The 14,264-nt window shown below is 41.0% G+C and overlaps 1 long non-coding RNA gene across 3 annotated transcripts in view; it reads right to left on the bottom strand.

Annotated features, from left to right (window-relative positions):
* Positions 1 to 6,367: 6,367 nt before the first annotated feature.
* Positions 6,368 to 14,264, bottom strand: part of LOC125610933 — a 44,780-nt gene continuing 36,883 nt past the window's right edge. For all 3 annotated transcript variants that reach the window (XR_007341021.1, XR_007341022.1, XR_007341023.1), the window contains exons 3-4: positions 13,152 to 13,437; positions 6,368 to 7,502 (exon numbers count right to left, since the gene is read on the bottom strand). This is a non-coding gene — a long non-coding RNA (uncharacterized LOC125610933). The remainder of the gene's footprint in view (positions 7,503 to 13,151; positions 13,438 to 14,264) is intronic.

The following is a 14,264-nucleotide window of genomic DNA, read 5'->3' as shown; positions in this document are numbered from 1 at the left end:
CATCCATTTTCCTGCAAATGCCATGATTTTATTCTCTTTTATTGCTGAATAATATCCCATTGTGTATATATGCCACATTTTTTATCCATTCATCTATTGAAGGATATCTAGGTTGGTTCCACAATGTAGCTACTGTGAATTGTGCTGCTATAAACATTGATGTGGCTGTATCCCTGTAGTATGCTGTTTTTAAGTCCTTTGGGTATACACTGAGGAGAGGGATAGCTGGGTCAAATGGTGGTTCCATTCCTAGTTTTCCAAGGAATCTCCATACTGCTTTCCATATTGGCTGTACCAATTTGCAGTCCCACCAGCAATGTATGAGTGTGCCTTTTTCCCCCACACCCTCGCCAACACTTATTGTTGTTTGCCTTCATAATAGCTGTCATTCTGACTGGAGTGAGATGGTATCTTAGAGTAGTTTTGATTTGCATTTCTCTAATTGCTAGAGATGATGAACATTTTTTCATATATTTGTTGATTGATTGAATATCCTCTTCTGAGAATTGTCTGTTCGGGTCCTTGGCCCATTTGTTTATTGGGTTATTTGTTTTTTTGGTGCTTAGCTTTTTGAGTTCTTTATATACCCTAGAGATTAGTGCCCTATCTCATGTGTATATGTAAAATTTGTTCCCATTCTCATGAATCTTCATCAGTAAAGTGGGACCTGTCATAATTGCTTCCCTGGCTGAGGTGGATGCAATAAAGACAGTGTGTACAGAAGCCCTGATCCATGATAAAGCTCAAGAACATCAGCTCAATGATTAGTACTCCAAAAAAAGAAAGAAAGAAAACATATCAGCTCCTTCTCTCTCCCTTGCCATTTTGTCAATTGAAGATGGTGTTTAATGGCAACACTTCTACAAAATGCAAACATCCTGGCACAGCTGGATTATTGGACATTTTTACACCAAAATAAAACAAGCTATTCTAAAAACAATTGTCTGCTTGTAGCTGGCAGAGCCTGAAGGGAGCAGATGTTACATTGGAAAGCCCGCCTCCTTCCCCAGCTCCCACCACCCACACATTCCATTCTGGATTGAATCCTGCCTGAGGGTTAAACACTCTTGTCCTTCTACACCAGGAGGACAGGGAAAAGGAAGACAGACAAGCGTCAAAGTGTAAGGAAAGCTTCAACTTCCAACCTCTCCCCAGTACATTACACCCACACCCTATTTCCTGGAGAAGAGCTGGGCTTCTTCCTTTCACTCTATCTCCCCTCCCCCAACATAGGGAGAGGGAGCCAGGAAGGAAGAGAAGGCCTAATTACTTTTGAAAAGAGATCTCCATGAGATGGGCCAAGAAGAGAATAGAGTTTCAAGCTCACACAAAGGGATCAGAAGGCAAGAAGATGGCATTGCTGAGAGAGAAGAATCACAGGTAGCTGCTTGTGGTACCCCTGTAATCCCAACAGCTCAGGAGACTGAGGCAGTGAGACCCTGTCTCTAAATAAAATACAGAACAGGGCTGGGGATGGGGCTCAGTGGTCTAGTGTACCTGAGTTAAATCCCTGGTACCTAAAAAAAAAAAAAGAAAAGAAAAGAAAATCACAGGTAAAATGATCACTCTTCCCTCTGTTTTCTCCTAGTGTTGCTAGTCTTACTTGCTCTTATCTTTTTCTTTCCCACTCACTATTATCTAAAAGGCGAGATGTAAATAAGAGGGGAGCAGGGCCAGGAGAGGACATAGGAGACTAGTGGAGCACCTCCATTCAAAGTCTCAAAGGGCACAGACGCTGCGCTTATCTCACATAGCCAACTCAGCTCACAGAGGAGCCCTAGCCAGAGCCCAAACCACAACAACTGTGTGCTTCACTGAGATGCCGTCATTATGAGCTTAGTTGCATCCCTCCACAAATCATTACAAAAATACATTGATTCCCTAGCTCCTAGTACCTGTGAACATGACATTCCTTGGAAGTAGGGTTTTGCAAATAAACAAGTCATTTGGGTGGGCCCTAATCCTATATGACTGGTGTCTGGAAATTTAGACACAGGTGGACATGACACAGGGAGAACTCCTTGAGAAAAGGAAGGCAGACATCAGCATGGGGCATCTACAAGCCAAGAAGCACCAAAGATGACCAGCAGCCCCCAGTTGCTAGGAAACATACACATAGATTCTTGCTCATGGACCTTGGAAGGAACCAATGGTGTAGCACTTTGACCTTGGACTTCTGTCCTCCAGAGCTCTTTAAATCAAACAGTATGGAGTACTTTTTGACAGCTACCTCTGCAAACTAATACACCCTCTGGGGTATAGGCCATGAGATGAGGAATGAGGGTTCAGAACCTCTGCTGTATTCTTAGGAGGTTTGCACCAACACGCCATGGCTGTGTTTCAGCAGTGGTGACCAAGGGACTCTTCCTCTTCTTCTCTGACTTCACCCCTGAGAGGATGATTAAAATAAGTATCTGAAGTATCTGATCCACCTTTTCCCTGATCTTTTAAATCAGGTCAGCCCTCCCAGGGCCCACCCTAGGAGCATGCACTGCTCAGAACGTGGTACAGACCTCAGTGATTCCTATCCCAAGCTCTGGGATCAGAAAGACCTGAGTGCTAGCCCTGGTCCTCCCATATTCCAGCCATGTGACTCTGAGCATGTGACTCAGCTTCACCTCCATTTCTGGGTGCTGAAGCTTGCATCCTGCATTGGCTCTGAGGATGCTCAGTGCAGAGTCTGTTGTACAATGAGTGTTTAGGAAACATTTGTTTGAAAAATGCCTCATGGCAGTGACTGTTTTCACCCATCAATCCTGAATCTTCCCCCCTTGGTCTCATTTCCCTTATTTAAAGGTGTGGCTCAAAATCCCAGGGCAAGGATCTGCTTTTAGTACTTTTATTTATAAAAACTTTACTGACACCCTTCTGACTTTGAATTTTGGCCTTCCACACTGTTCCTCCCAGCTTTAGTCTCCAGAGGTTTTCATTTCTATAATTAAGCCCTAACCTCAAAAACTCCTACTGGGCCTACCCAGGGATACTGATAATGCAGCTATACCACCAAACCTACTCTGGAAAGCCCAGTCACCATGGAAAATGCCATTAAGAAGGTTACATAACTGTTTCCTGTGGAGGTGGGCCTATAAAATGAAAAGATGAGCAGAGGTACAAGTTGGTAGGCTTGGAGCAAATGGAATATATAATCAATTTCACTACTCAATCTAAGGTTCAGAACTTCTGATGCTGGTCAGAACAAAACAACCTTGGATGGATCAAAGTGTTCCAATTGTCATGCTTTGGCAAGCACAATGCAGAGACATAATTGTGCATCCTGTGTGCTTTGAAGTGTCGAAGACTACACCTCCCTCAAACACACAAGGGGCCTTGTCAGAACAGATAACTGACTGACTCCCACAGACAAGGGCTATGTGAGTCACCTGGGGGAAATCAAGACCCCAGCTGCTGAGAAGCACAATTTCAAAGCTGAGAGTTTGCTGGAGACAATTTTGTGCACAGCAGAGAGAATTTCTGCTGGCTTCAGCTCAGTCTGTGCAGAGCATCAAACCAGTACTTGTATGAAGCTGCCTACAACAGCAGTTCCCTGTTGCAGGAGATCCTGCCCCCCAGGGTACAGTTAGAAATGTCTGCAAACACGTTTCTGTTTATCACAACTTGGGAAGGAAGCACTATTGGCATCTGGTGGGTAGAGACCAGGGATGTGGCTGAACAAAGCACAGAATAGCCCTGAAGAACAAAAAGTTACCCAGCCTTAAGTGTCAATAGTGCAATAGGTAAAAGCCATTGTCTCATAGGAGGAACCAGTAAGGATTTCCATGGCTATCACGACCCATAGGGGTCCTAACTACCCCTGGTCTGGCCCCAAGTCGGTTGACCGGCCTCATCATTGATGAGAACATTTAGTTAAAAGGATGAACTTCTAAGCTCTAATCCATGTTATTCCACTTCCCAGTGTAGGAAAGACACTCCACTCTCTATTCTTTCCTTTTCCTCATCTACAAAATGGTCATAGTAATTGTGTTAGTCAGCTTTTCATCTCTGTGATCAAATGCTCAACGGGGAAGGAAAGGTTTATCTTGGCTCACTGTTTCAGAGATTCCGTCTACGTTCATTGCTCTGGGCCCAAGGTGAAGCAGATCATCATGGCAGGAAGGCATGGAAGATGGAAGTTGCCCCATTCATGGTGGCCAGGAAGCAGAGGGTGGGGGCAGGGACCAGAGAGCAGATGTCCCCTTTTAGGCCACATGCCCAGTGACACACCTCTTCCAGCCACACCTCACATCTGCCTACAGTTACCACCCAGTCAGTCCATTCATTCTAGGATGGACTGATGCAGTTATAGCTTTCAGATCCATTCATTTCACCTTCAATATCCCTGATTGATACATCTTATACCCAAATCACAAGAGTAATAAAACTTGTCCCTAGAGTTGTTTAAGGACCAAATGAACTGCAAGAAAATAGTGCATATAAAGTACTTCATTAAGTACCTAACTCTTAAGAAGCAATGTTATGAAGATTTTGTTTAACCTCTGCTTTATTTTTATTGTTATGTAATTATTTATTGTTATGTAATCTGTTTTTGCTTCACCTGACTGAGAAGCCCTTCTCCCTCCTGCCCTCCCACCTGTGATCATTCCTTCTTCCCTCAAAGTTCAGCTCAAATGCTATTTCCCTTGGGAAACTTCCTCAGATCTACCCATGGGAAAACTTGGCCCTTCCTCTGGGGTCCCTGGCCTCTTATTTTTCTTTGTTTCCACCCTGATGACTTAGTTAATCACCCAGCCTCTAAATGCCAGTAACACATCATATTATCTGTGTGCCCTCACCAAGCCACAATGAATACTTTTTAATTAAATTTCAATCTGTAGTTCTAGGCATTTCTGCTATTTCTGATCATTCTGAGAGCTCTTCCTTACTCCTTTGATTTTCTGCAACAAATAATAACCCATCCAAAATGCTGAGGTCATCTCCAGTGGTGAATGTCTCTCAGAAGTTGACTATGGGTCCAAAGACCTATAAAACATTCTGAGATGAACTTGGGAAGACCAAATACCAAAGTAGATAATCTTTGGAGAGACATGAAGACCCCAACATTCACTAACTCTCATTAACCCAAGGGACAGAATTAGTTTACATGCAATTCACAGAAATCAAATTAGCCTTTCCTATGAACTATCTTTTTGATATCCAACCCCATTAGGGAGGTACCAAAGTTATTCCAGTTATAATTACTGGGCCAATGTTACATGGCAAGAATGACTAGGCAGGCAGGTTATCTAACCCAACATCTGTGCTTCTATAATCACTCTGATCATCTTTCAAACATTAAGTGACTTGACACTGTTAAATGAAAAATAACAGAAACTATTCTTCCAACAAAAATTTAAGAACAAGTCTGATTTGTAGAACTTCTAACAAAACTATTCTAGGTTGAAGGTGGGGGACTTCCTGAATCACTCACCAACTGTTACCTGCTTCCCACTTCAGGTGTTTTTAGAGGAATTCTGAGAATCAGATGATTACACCTTTATATCCTACAGATGTGGAAATGAGCCTAGACCTCAGAAGGTGAAGTGCTAAATGATGTGCTAAAGTTCCTACAGCTTGAAAGTGTCAGGGCCAGGAATTCTAGGTCTCCTGGCCCTGAATCCAAAGTTCTTTCGACGGTGTATTGACCCGTGTTTTTGACAAGTCTTCCTTATTAAGAATCACAGAAATAAAAGATAATCTCAAAATTCCACAAATAATTACTGTATTTCATCTGACCTAAGATGCCATTGGGTACAATACACATCCCATTTCGAGGTGTTGCTGGTTCTGGATGTCAGAATCAAGGGCATGACAGGTTTCTGTCAGAACAGTGGTTTTACTGATTGTTGGTCTCTCCTTTAGCCCTTCAGCACTCTAATACAATGGTCCTAATCTCTTTTGGTAATAAAGTCTCCTCTGTAATCTAGTGAAAGTTATGGAAATTCTAGCTAAAAAAAAATGCACTTACAATACAGCTTTAGATGTAGTCTGGTGGTCCCATGACACCTTTCCACAAAACCCATACACTTTATGCATTCTGTGTTAATCACAATTTCCACTTCTAGTTCTTTCCTACTTACTTTGTTCTGATCAAAAGGAATCTATTCTCCATCTTACAAACGCAAAATTAGTTTTGTGTTAATTTTGGATGGAAGGGCAACCTTATGAAATAGGAGTCACATAACAATGTGTTCTTAAATTTTCAAATTAGAAATCCTAAAAGGCAAAATCAAAATAAAGAAAGTGAACGGTATTCTGTTCTGTGATTTGATTACATTACTATTAATCAAGTTCCTTTGTTAATGAACATTTAGGTTATTTCTAGTTCTTTGTTATCCCAAACAATTCTGCAGAGAACATTCTTGTACACGACTGACAGTCCTTTACTGTGTGAGCAACAAACTTTATTTCATAACCAAAAAAAAATGAAGAAAGTGAAATTGTGTTTGAAATTAATGGCAACCCATTCAGAGAAAAGAATTATTCCACTGACTTTTAGAACGAATGTTCAATATCTTCCCAAAGACAAAAATGACAACTGAAAAGGAATTGCAAACTCTTTTGATAATTATACTGTTTCTATTAATTTTACATTGCTATTTTGAAATTATAAGTCTTTCACAAGTGTTTCTGGAGATTTTCTTTGTCTGGATTTCTACTAGCTTTAGAGTAGAAAACCCCAGAAGGTGTTCTCATAAGTTGGAGAACTCCAAATCTAGGCTAGTCTCCCAATCAACTTTGGCTGTGGCAAGGTAATTAAGAGCAAACATATGTTGTCATAGCAATTAGTTTTTCCTGGAGAAAACAGCCTTGTTGCCAATGATAAAAAGAATTTTTCTATTCACATGATATGTCCTGTATTCTTTTTAAGAAATGTCTCCTTGGTCTTAGTGTTGGGTGGCCAATTTATCTTGGTTTGTGCAGTAATTTTCTGGTTTTACCTGGAAGTCTGTGACCCAGGAGAACCCTCAGGTCAGTGAGAATCAGGGCTGTTGTCACGACCATGCCAGCTGCTCACTCTCCTTGCCCTAGACTGGTGCTCTCTGTAAAGCCCTCCTCCATATTGACTAAGAATGATCTTGATCAACTCCTCCAGAAAAGTTGTCACCATGCCAAAATGCCTCTTTTCCAACCCCATAGTTCTCCTTTGAAAGAAGGGAAGAGAGCTGGGGATGGCAGAACAGGGACTTTCTGTCTATTCCACACAACCCACATTGTCATGTTAGAAGCATGATTTCTGTCTTTCCCATGCACCTATGTTTCTCATCGCTCTTAACAGTCCCACTTGCCTTCCCGAAGAAGTCATGCCACCACCAAGGTACCATTTCATCGGGAATAGAAAAGAATGAACGATTCTCACACCCTTTTGAGGGGGTATCTGGAGCAAAGTAGGGGTGAGTTATAAATACCTGAAAGCATCATTCGTGAAGTTATTTTGAGGTGGAGCAAGGCCTGTGATGAAGGTTGTGTCAGCCAGCATTTTTTATTTTTTCCACTTTGACAATTACCTGAAAAAAAAAAAAAAAAGAAAACAACTCGGAGGAGGAAAGATTAATTTGGGCTCATAGTTTCAGCGGTATGGACCCTGGCCAGCTGGCTCCATTGCTTCAGGCATGAGATGAGGCATATCACCATGGTGGAGCAAGGCAGAGGAAAGTTACTCAACTCACTGAGCTGAGCAGGGAGAGAGGAGCAAACCAAAACAAGGAATACCAGGGCATGCCCCCAGGGCCTGCTTCCTCCAATCATGCTCCATGGTCTGTAGTTTCCACCCCCTCCCAGTAGTCCATTCAGCCACTGGTGGATTAATCCACACTGAGGTCAGAGCCCTCGTCATCACTTCCCCAAACCCCATCTCTGACCAGGTCTTCAAAATATGAGACTCTGAGGGACTTTCCAAGTCTAAACCTTAACAGAGATGGAGGCTGGCTTTTGAAAAAGGAAAAGAAAAGAGAAAGCATTCAGGGAAACAGGGAAACCAAAACCAGATGGCTTGTCCAAAAAAGTCATGACCCTCTTGGGCCTGGGTGAAGAGATCATGACCAGCAAATGGCCAGGAGGGCACAGAGTCCAGAGCACTGAGGAAGAGCTCAGGGAGCAGGGTGCGGAGAGGCTCCAGGAAAACAGAGTGTGGCCACCACTGCTTTCGCTGGATTTTAAAACTTTTACTAGAGAAAATTACAAACATAATTACAAACAAGGATCAAGAGACTCATATAACGGAATTCTGTGTGTCCATTTCCAGCTTTCAAAAGTAGTGAATTCACAGGGAATCATTTTCATTCTTACCCCACCAATTCCCATATCCCAAAATTTCTAAGCAAATCCCATTTTACTGTGTTGTTTTTAAATATTTCAGTGTATATCTCTCAGAGAGAAGGCCTCTTTTTTCAAACATGTTCATAATACCACTACATGTCTAAAAAATTAATGGCAATCCCACTGTATTATCAAATATCCAGTCCGCTCATTCTTCCATTTCTTTGTGGCAGCAGTTAACGTGTCTCTTAATTTCTTTTTATCTATAGGTTTACTCAACCTCTTTTGTTTTCCCTAATAATTTGTTGACATAACATGTAACTTTTTGGGTAAGGCTTCTCACTCGACATTTGGCCAAGTACACACAATAGGTATTGTTTAGTGTATTCCTCTGTCTCCTGTATTTCCTGGAAACTGTTGGGTAGATTTAATGATTTGATCACATTCAAATTTTGTTAATTTTTATGATATGGTGAGGTTCCATTAGGTAGCACCTAATACCTAATTACCTCTATTTATATGATGTTAAGATGGATCCATGGGTATCAGTGTCACCAGCCAAATCTATCTCTCATAATATTATCCATTAGCATTTTACCTATTGATTTTATTACTATTAATAATAATAATCTTTATTTTAATTTTCCTCCTTAATTTATAATCAGGAATACTTTTATAAAGAAAAAGAAACTTTGTAATATCGACTACTTGGTTGTCTTGAGTTAATATTTGACTAAAAAGACAGGGAAAATGATTCATCTTTCCTTTTATTCACTAATTTTCATAATAATTAGTGGAGTCCCTAGAATTCTCCAACTGTAACAGTGATTCCTCTGCTTATCTAAAATAACATTATGAGTTCAAGGAATTTTTACATAAATGATGTATTTCAATGTATTGCAGCTATTCTTTCCTTTGATGTTTATGTTGCTCATCTTTAGACCTTACAAACTACTTTCCATTGCTCTTAAGTCATTTTAACATGTCCCCAAGGGCCTCTGGTAGTTCCCTTGCCTTCTGAGGTGAAAAGATGGTCCAGAATTGTCTTATGCATTTCCTATCCCACACATGTAACGATCTACTTCTGGAAGAAGCTTCAGTTTCTCAGTAAGAAATAGTATTTGGCGACAACAGTTGGATAGGAAATGCGCTCATTCCTACCAGGTTGATCAGTCATTCTTCCCAACCTTTTTCACTTAAATAGAATTATTTTTCTATTTAAGAAAAAACAAATCAGGAGTTCATTTTACTAATATCTTTCTCTTTACTGAGGAAAAACTCAGTCCCTAAAGGAAGTGCAATTATAACTTCTAATACATACATAAGCGTATGCATGCTTGTGTGTATGTGTATGTGTATATATACATCTATTCTATATGGCAAAAAAGAGACATGGATAGGGACTTCATTCTCATGACAGAAGAAAGAAAGGCCCCAGTGGAAGGAGTAAAGAGAAGATACTGGAGGAAGAAAGGGAAAATGGGGGAAGGAAAAAAATTAAGAAAGGAAACTTCACATGAATATAAAATTTGAGGTCTCATGCATGAGGTGAAGATGTTCATGTACCAGAAAACAACTTCCTGAAAGCAAAAACTCCAAAATCATATTTCTCAGTCATTTCCCACAATAATAACATTGTTATAAGTACTCACTATATAAATTCATTGATTATCATAGCAACATTAAGAGGCAGACATTATTATTATTATGTCCATCTTATCAAAGAAAAATTGGAATGTAATAAGGGTGAGCCACTGGCTTAAGCTGGAATTACTGATGAATCAAAGCCAATATCCAACCTGGGCAATCTGAGTTTCATAATGATGACACATGTCTTTCAAAATAAGATATGAAACATCATCACATAGGGGGATATAGCTCAGTTGGTAGGTGCTTGCCTCACATGCACAAGGCCCTGGGTTCAATCACCACAAATATATGTAAGTATATTATTACATATCTAAGTGTGTGTTTGTATATATAAAAACAAATAAGAATATATATAAGAATGATTATGTAAGAGAATGTATTTTTAAAACAAGAACCAACAAAGGATTACTATTCAGAATATATGAAAATTTCCACAGATTAATAAAAAAATACAAACACCCCAAATAGAAAAATGGAAGTGAGTCATAAATAAGTACTGCATAGAAAACATTGAATTGCTGGGCTGGGAATATAGCTTAGTAGGTAGAATGCTTGCCTCACATGCACAAGGCCCTGGGTTCAATTCCCAGCACCTAAATAAATAAATAATCAATAAGCACATGAAAAGATGCTTAAACTCATTAGTGATTAAGTAAATGCAAATCAAGACCATATATGGTCCCATTTGACACTCACTAGTTTGGCAAAAATTGAGAACAAAATACTAAGTGTTGGTAATTGGTACAACTGTTTAGGAAAACAATTTGAATTCAGTTGAGCATATAGATAATCCCAGGTCTTTAGATTCACTATGGTTTCTGCTTAGCGCAGACATCCTCAAGTTGTCTGTCTAGAAAACTCTTATTCTGCTTTCAAACTTTACTTAGATAGCATCTTCTTACTTGAAATCTCCTCAGAAGCTGGGAACATAGCTCAGTTGGTAGAGTGCTAGGCTCCCATATACCAGGCCCTGGGTTCAATCCCTAGCACAAAAAAAAATAAAAGAAAAGAAAGAAATCTCTTCAGATTTTCAGATGCAAAAATCCATCATTTCTTCCTCTGCACTTCTTGTTGAAGGTCGCATGATCCCAAATTGCACTGTATTTTAATTATGTACTACACATCTCTCCAAACAGCCTGGAACTTCTAGAAAGCATGTGCTGTTCCATCTCACCACCCAGGGCTCCACACATGGCAATAAGGAACAGGACTTTTGCTTCCTGTGTCCCTTTCCATACCCCACACCCCTGCCATTCTATGGTAGCTGCAAATTGAGGTCTGATCCCCTTTCCTGGGAAAATCCCCAGGCTGCTGCCCCCTCTCCTGCCTATCCCTCAGCTTCCCACATTTCAACACACACAGTTCTGATGCAGTTTCACGGGACACAACCCCAAAGCCAAATTAAACGGTCAATGGAATCTGCCCACACTTCGAGTGAAACCTCAGTCAAGAATATCTCACTTGTGAGTGTTTTTAGACTCCAAAACAAGTTTTCATTTTAGAAGGACACTCGATGCCTATTTCTCCAGACCCCTGTGGAGACATTTGGTCATCCAGGACTTGGACGAAGATGACTTCCTGCCATGGATTGAGATGTGTATTTGGTGTCTGGCAGCTTCCTGACCCATGCCTTCTGTCCCTCCATCCCCAGGGACCTTGCCTTGAGTAGCAGATGTGGACAAGGCTGTATTGATTCCGTTGTGCTGCTGCCTGTATCATTTGGCTGTGTTTGAGGTCAGCCCAGCTGCAGCCAGTCGGCAGGTATGGCACTTGGGAGATCAGCCGTTGCTTTCCAAGCCAATACCTGGGGCTTGTTGGCAAACGAGAAAGAACATTACAGAAAGAGCACTATGGTAGATCTGAGGCTCCAAGACTCCGCCATTTGTGACTTTTCCCAAAAATCAACCTCCCTGAACATCACTGTGTCTGACTGGAAAGTGGTGGCTACCCTGCCAATTTTCTTGGGATCAGGGAGAGTTTTCAGAATTAAATGCAATAATGAATTTAGGATTCCATTCAAATATTAATATTAGCCAAGATTTTTAAAATCTCCTTTGTGTTAGAAATGACTCTAAGAGCTTTATATTTGTTGATTTACTATCAGCAATCGGATTTAAATATTTTGAGTACCATTTTGAATATGAAAAAAAAAAGAGGCACAAAGGAAACTAATTAAGAACTTGCTTAGATGATACAGCCATTAATGCAAGATCCAGGATCAGGTCTTAACCATGATACCACTGAACATCCTACAAGTTGCTTCTCTGTGGCTTTAGATTTGCTTTTAATAATATCTATAGTACCAAGAAATCACTTCCTCACCCATGCCTCAATAAAAACACTTGCCATCTTGCTATAATTTGGGCATTATATATGTGTCTCCCTCACTAGACTGTGAGCTCCTGGGGGAAGGGAGCCACATTACAGCCATCAGTAATAGTCCCAGCCCTGTGTGCTGGGCCTGGCCTATTGCACGTCACTCTCTAGAGATTTGTTGGGCTAGAAACATAAGGAAGGGAAGGTGTAAAGGGTGGGTGAATGAAATGGATGATGGATGGATGGATGTGGTGGAGAAGTGGGTGGGTGAGTGGGTGGTTGGATGAATGGATGGGAGGTGGGTGGATGGAGAGATAGTGGGAGAGTAAGCAGGTGAGGCTTCGTGAGAGGATGGATGGGTGAAGGATTAGATGACTCCCATGGTCAGTTTTACAGGGAGGTATCTGATCATCTTGAAACTCTATCTTTTCTCCGTTTTCACTGCATATACCCATAATCTTTAATTATTTTCTATCTTGAGCTATAAGGAACCCATTTACTATTCTCATAGTTTTAAATTAAATAAACAATGATATGGACAGGACACAGAAATGGGACTGAACCAGGAAAGGAGAAAAAAATTCCACTTCATCTTAAAGCAGGGTCTATTCTAGAACCTTGCCTGGCATTTTAAAGCAGGGTCTATTCTAGAACCTTGCCTGGCATTTTAAAGCAGGGTCTATTCTAGAACCTTGCCTGGCACCTTGCCTTCTTTGAGAAATTTTGAGAGTAAGAACTGGGTTTTGAACTTCTTCAAATCCCCAGCATACCTACTGCAAGGCAAAAGTAGATAGTCAATAAATGTCAGATCAAACTAATAAGTCAGCCAGGCCCCCAGCCCCTCTGTGTGGCCTCTTCTGTCCTTCACAGCAGGTGTATCCTGCTCATGCATCTCCCTCCCTTGGCGGGAGGTGGAGCCAGCAGCCACTCACCTTCGAGTGCAAGTACAACCAGCATAGGAACCTCTCCTTGACTTCCATGTGAAGGTCTTTCCCTCCCATAGAAAAACTTCTTCATTTAAAGTATCAGCCAATTTCCCCTTTGGGAAGAGTCTCATGAAGTTGTCCCAGAAGCCTCCATCTTCCAAAATAGCTACTGCAAAATGACACCCAGCGGAAGCTTCCCTCCTCTTGTGGGAGGTCAGGCTCCTTCTCCACTCCCTCTCTTCTCCTCTCCTGCTGGGGTACGTGCACCCTTACCTTCCTTGGTTTCTTCTCTCTGAGAACACAGGAGTATAGGGGAGGGGAAAGCAAGGTTACTGGAGGAGAAATGGAGGAAGAAAAGGCATGGAGGAGGGGGCAGATAAATACACAGTACTAACATTCATTGAGAACTTGCTCTGGTGTGAACGCCCTTACCAAAACTACTCATGTTAAAATAATCTCCATCATGAAGTAAGAGGTGGGACCAGGTGGGTTCTTTAGAAAGTAATCTGTTTTAACTCTGGAAAGCAGTATGGAGAGTCCTCTGAAAACTTGACCCAGTTATCCCACTCCTCAGTTTATACCCAAACGACTTAAAATCATCATTGTTTATGGCAATCAATGTTTACCACATCAATGTTTATGGCAGCTCAATTCAAAATAGCCAAGCTATGAAACCAACCAAGGTGCCCTTCAACAGATGAATGGATAAATAAAATGTGGTATATATACACACAATGGAATATTGCTCAGCCATAAAGAAAAATGACTTTATGACTTTTGCCAGTAAATGGAAGGATCTGGAGACTATCCTGCTAAATGAAATACGCCAATCCCCAAAACCAAAGGCTGAATGTTCTCTCTGATATGTGGCTAACAAACAACAAGGGAATGGGGGAAGAGAAGAATAGAAGTTTATTGGATCAGACAAAGGGGAATGAGGGGAAGGGAGTGGGGATGAGAATAGGAAAAGCAATGGAATGAATGGGACCTAACTTTCCTATGTTCATATATAAATACAGGACCAGCAAAACCCCACATCATGTGCAACCCCAAGAATGAGATCCTAATTAGAATAAGTTATACCCCATGTACATATAATATGTCAAATACACTCTACTG

Source organism: Marmota marmota, unplaced genomic scaffold (genome assembly GCF_001458135.2).
Source record: "Marmota marmota marmota unplaced genomic scaffold, marMar, whole genome shotgun sequence".
Classification (NCBI taxonomy): domain Eukaryota; kingdom Metazoa; phylum Chordata; class Mammalia; order Rodentia; family Sciuridae; genus Marmota; species Marmota marmota.
This window is presented reverse-complemented; position numbering and strand designations above follow the sequence as displayed.